We start from the raw sequence: 5,975 nt of genomic DNA, 5'->3' as shown, positions 1-5,975 counted from the left end.
GGCTACAACTGCACCGGCTGGAAAATCGAGATCCAGCCATAGATTGTTCGCTGGAACTTCATGCCGTGCAAGCGAAGCGACACTCGATTTTCCTAGATACTTTCGTTCACGATGCCCCACCGAGAAATATACACTGCTTCCCCGTGTCACTGGCATCCCCGGACCAGCTTGTCCGATGAGAGATAGACTACGCTTTGCCGGTGTCGAGTCTCTTATCGACGATGGGGCCAAACTTTGCAAGGTGCGCAACTAAAGCGGCAATGGGACATCAGGATTAACGGGACTCGACTGGTTCCGTTCTATTCTTCGCCGGATTCCTCCTGTACTATTCGGCAAACGGAACGATGGGGATGATGATCGCTGCAGCTCTGATTATTTTAACACTAAATCCATCGAGCTTTATACTTCGTTTTAAGCAAACTGTCGCAAAATATAAACAGCTGCGAGCGTGCGACATGTGATTAGACACCAGGTTCGAATCACAATTTTCAGGCTCCTTTTCTTCTAAAATTAATCTCTGTTTATATTTTCTCCCAGTTTTCGTTGATAATTCAACGACATAAGTAGATAACAATGGCAAATTATTATGAGAACGACGTGACTGGTTTTATTTAGACTTTCTGCTAGTTCTAGTATAAGGTATAGTTTGATTAAGACTTTCATTCAATAATTTCGTATGGAAAAGTCTTTGTAATATTAAGGATTTTAAAAGACTAAGTGTGGAAGTGGTTATTTTGACTGGCTTGATAGGTTTAGTGTTAAAATCTGGTTGAGAATATAAGGGATGCATTTATTAATACATTTGCTACCAATGTCAAACATGTGTAACTTGACTGTTGTAAATATAATTATTTAACCTCATCAGGAATACTGCTATGTATCTGTACGTTTAGTTTTCTTAAAAGTATGATTATTCAAAGTGTAAAGAAAACAAGAATCAGTTGAAAAATGATTTACTACAGAAAACAATTAAATAAATTCTTCCCTGCTATAAAAATTCATCCCTGAAGAGATTAAAATTGGAACACAGAATGATATTTAGAGAATTTATAGCTTCTCTTTGACGACATTTTTATCATCTATTATATAAAAATAAGTCGGGTTTTCCTTCCTGACGCTATAACTCCAGAACGCACGAACCGATTTCCACGGTTTTGCATTCGTTGGAAAGGTCTCGGGCTCCGTGAGGTTTATAGCAACCAAAATTCTGGAAAATTTCAACAGAAAAGCAGGAAAACAGGGAAAATCATTTTTCACATACAGCGCCATCTCTGATATATAGCATGTACTACAAACCAATATGGTTTATAAAACAAAAAAATAACTTTTCTTCATCTTTTAATCCCCAAACGAAATGTTACAAAAAACGAAGCCATCTGGTGGCGAAACGGAGTTCGCCAGGTTTGCTAGTATTTTATAGAAACACCCGATATATTTAATGCGATAAATATAACTGTGTATATTAGTGACATTTGTAGCTAAGTCGTTAATGTCCGGGAACAAAATAGAAAATCGTACATTTTTCATGAGTGTCCAATCGAAAATGATTCTTCTACCTTCTTGCACGCGGCGATGCGGAGTGGGGCAAAGTGACGAATTATATTAACCCTTTGCACTCCGAACGATTCTGGACATTGGCTACCAGCTACTCAGCGCCACTTTACGGCAGAAACAAACATTTACAAACCCCCGTATTATTTATTATAATTTTGGAACTAAGTAACATATTATAATGATATTGGTCTTATATGAATTGATTGAGATCGAGGAATGTTAATTTGCAAAAAAATCATTATATTATTGTTTATAATTTTGTACAGTATGATAAATTTTCTAACACTCCCCAATATGCATTGCAGGCTCATTAGTGCATGTTTGACAATAATAATTTGTTTGACGCCTGCCACCAGATGTTTTCCTGTTAGAAGAAACAATACAGTCTCGTTTTCTTTGGCCCACATTTAGAATATGTAATTTGTTGTCTAATCTATTGTCCGCAGAAGATGTGGATGGACGCGTTCTCGATACGTGAAAATCGCCCCACAATTGGTCAATTAGTGTATGACAAACTTGTGGTATGTCATTGGCGTTTCATTATTTGTTTGTTTATCCACTAAGGAAAGAATCACTTTTCCGATTTTCTCACTCTTTAGTTCTATATGTACTGCTCGAAGCTTCAGACTGAGCTCAGCTTTGAAAATCTTTTCCTCCAGATTTAGACTTGTTTATTTATAATTATAAATCTCACTATACAGTGCGTGCTATGTTCGCATGCCGACCTTTCTTCTACAAACTCTCCTTATCGCTCTTTTCAAGTGGCGTTGACAAGTGCTCGGACCGTCGTGAGCACGCCTCTCACGTTCTCGTCTGACACAGAACCCGCTTACAGTTCTTGTATATTCTTAGTAATTTTACGATATTTTGATTTGATTTCTTGCGCCATTTCAAGAGAAAACTTCAGGGAAACATGCTTGTCTCAAAAAGTTGCGCTGAAATAACTCAATTCCCCGTAATCACTAATAAATTTGAATGTCCCCTCAGAGGGGACATCGGGGTTTATAGGCTAGAATTACAATGTCCCACGACAGGGGACAACGGAGTGCAAAGGGTTAAAATTAAAGAACTTTTTATAAAAATTAGGTAAAGCCATAATTCTTTCTACATTAAAGCTGAAATGTTGTATAATAAGATGAAAAATAGAGAGACTGTATGATTGTACAATAGTATGAACATTTTTTAATTTTAAAAATTCACGTCAAAATTGATATATTCCAACAAAGTTGTGATTTAAATTAAATAAAGTTGTGAAAAAATTAATTTAATTAACAAAACTGATGTGACTTTTCCGTTGAAATGATTTAACAACTCATTGATTTTTTATACATACTACTGACTTTTTATACATATTATTGCCAATTCTCAATAGAATTGATCAATAGGCTGTTCTCATTGCCAATTTCGTAATTGTATAAATTATATCTTCTATTCTCTTCACTTTTTTAATAAAAAAATATTGATTATGTCTCTTCGATAAATATAAAATATATTATACTCGAAAACAAATGAAAGAAGCAGCAATTGATCACCTTTAGTAATTGGCCCCATTACTCGAATAAATTAATATATTTCTCAATTCAAGTACACATTCTAATAACCCCAGCAAGATGTCTAAATAAACTCAGTATTGCAATTATTATAAAGTAACACGTATCAGACACATTTACTCCTCGGTAGATTCAGTGTTAATTAAACGATTCTGAGAACGTGGTAATTTTCGTGAGAAATCAATATAATTGAAGAATCAATGTGCGATCTGTGTTTTGTCAGTGCACGTGGTGGGTACGTTTGTGTGATCTTCTTTTGTTGAGTCCGTTGGGTGTGCTTGTTTTGTTGCGGAAATTCAGCCATGTGTAACGTTTATATATTTTTCTGTAACGTTTATATTAAATAATTGATTTATAGATATATGGGTATTTCATTAATAACTCACATGTACGGAGCTTGTTGAGCCTAAATTACAATCATTTTTATAGCCGATGTTCGCCACTTACCGCGTTAATGCCCGGCGAGTTTAGCGTTAAATGAAATGGTGAAATGAGTGACGGTCGACTGTTAAAATTAGAATTCCCCCCGGTTTGGCAGGCTTCCATGCAACAAGGAAGAGTGCCGTAGTACATTCTTGCAGCTCGACACTTTCACACGCTACCGTAACCGTCTAGCGTGCCCGTAAGTGACTTATGATCACTAGCTGACCTCCGCGAGCATTTCAGCTGAATAACAGACGCGTATCCCGCGCAACAAGCTAATAAATTCGGGATACCTTCGATGCAAAGTGTCCGCGGAACCAGCCACCACCGCCGGCAGACGCATTTAAATTCCCTCCCCCGAGGACACCGCGCGTGACATACGTATCTCGCGCGGGCAATATGTACGCGAAGGAACAGTATATTTATCATGTAAGCAAGCAATTTAGGAGCGATCATTTTTCACGGGGTGCGTCGACTTTGGATCCTCGGGGGTCGACTTCCCGGACGGGGAGGGGGAGGGGAACGGCGGCGTTATTGGCCGGCGGCCGAAGACCAAAACGGACATCACCCTCCGAAGACCTTCGACCTGACTGATGGTTTTCGCTTTCCGCTCCGCCGCAGCGAAGCATCGCAGCTTTGCTCTCTCTATATGCTGATGAACCGTCGATACGATCGTCGCTTCGATATCCCCGCTTTACACGCTTTGGTAAATGCGATTAAACGGTCGCGTGTCGTCGAGGATGGTGGAGTTCGGTTGGACTTTATGGTCAACTCGTTACGGTACGCTTATGGCGATGCTGTGAGAAAGTTTGCACAGTTTGATTGGTTTTGATCTCCGTTGTTCAATTTAACTTGCGCTTTGATTTCTTTTATAGATTAATTTACCTCATAGAATGAGGCAATTTTCGATTCTTGTATGCCTTTGTTTGCAGCAGAACTTCGTTTATAATACCAGTCAGAAGTATCAACACTGTTCAAATGTATTTAGGTGCTTAAAAGTTTATTATAATGTATAATATGTGATGTTATTTTATTCAAAACTTCCTGAAGAAATTGCGTTCCTGATTTTTACGTTGTAGCTAGAAGTTCGCTTAATATTCAATAAGAGAAGTTATGTTCAATATTTTATATAAATAGAAGCTTTTATAATTACAGATACGTAAGGCCAAATGTTTTAACCCTTTCGCGCCGAGCGCCGCATATATGCGACATCCACTCGACGGCCTATGGGTACGAACGCCGCATATATGCGGCATCGAAATGATGTGTATACGACTGCCATCTGTAGTTGATGACAACACTTTTTGTTGTCGGCTGAACATATTCTGTTAATTTTAGTGATATATTAGATTAATCACTCCTTAAAGCTTAAAGCGTCTTAAAATTTCTTAAAACTGTTATTTATTGCAACGATATCAAAACGTATTGTGCAATCAACTGTAAGCATGAAAATGTCGCGAGTTTCCGTTTAGTGACGGTACTTCGGCGAACGGACCTGCCGTAGCGAAAGGGTTAAACGTGTCATTTACATTTATTTGTTTTGCAAGGAAACCTAAAGGAATTCCTAAGTTAAATAAAAAAGAAAAGAAACAAATGCAATTTAAGAATATGTTCCTGCCTTGAATAATTTTAATGAATGAGAAGCAGTATACCACAACTATTCTTTATCATAATACTTATAATACTCTTTTAGCATAATAAGATTTGTCAAGGTTTGTTGTTAGTAACAGAAGGTAGTTGAACGTGTGTTTTCTTTATTAACAATTATAAGTTGAAAATAACGTAACCATATTATCAAATATCTCCGATACTCTACTGCTTCGTATTTAATATACACTATAGTTATAAATTAATGAAATCCACAGTTTAGTTATAAATATATATTAACGTTCAAATAATATTCTTACACTCTATTGCAAAGTAAAAGATTCATCTTGAAAGAGTCAGGGGATCTTTTCAATCCAAAATAATATCAAAGACTGACTAGAAACGGTGCTATAATAATTACCCCCGTATTAATTTATAATTATTGTGTTTAAAAAAAAAATCTACCTTGAAAGAATACATCTTTCAAATATAAATCAGTGCCAGAATTTGTACACCCCATTAGTAGAAGAAATCTTTCCCGAATGAGTTAAGAGATGTGTTTGTTCAAAAACAGCGTCAAAGACAAGCCACAAATAGTGTTACACATTATGTTAAAATTATTACACTCTGCTATAAAATGAAAAATTAATTTCGAAAGAATCAGGAGACCTTTTCACTTAAAAACAATGCGAACGATTGACCAGAATCGGTGTTATAATAATTAGCCTCTCCTCGACCCACGGCGAGTTTCCCGGCGAGGAGGAGTCTCCCTGCCGCGGGATAAAAAGAGTATCGAGAAACGAGGCACGGAAAAGTAACGGCCTGTTAAAGATAAGGAAATGAGGTGTCGCAGCCAGCGAT

This window comes from Augochlora pura, chromosome 11, assembly GCF_028453695.1.
Source record: "Augochlora pura isolate Apur16 chromosome 11, APUR_v2.2.1, whole genome shotgun sequence".
Taxonomy (NCBI): Eukaryota; Metazoa; Arthropoda; class Insecta; order Hymenoptera; family Halictidae; genus Augochlora; species Augochlora pura.
This window is presented reverse-complemented; position numbering follows the sequence as displayed.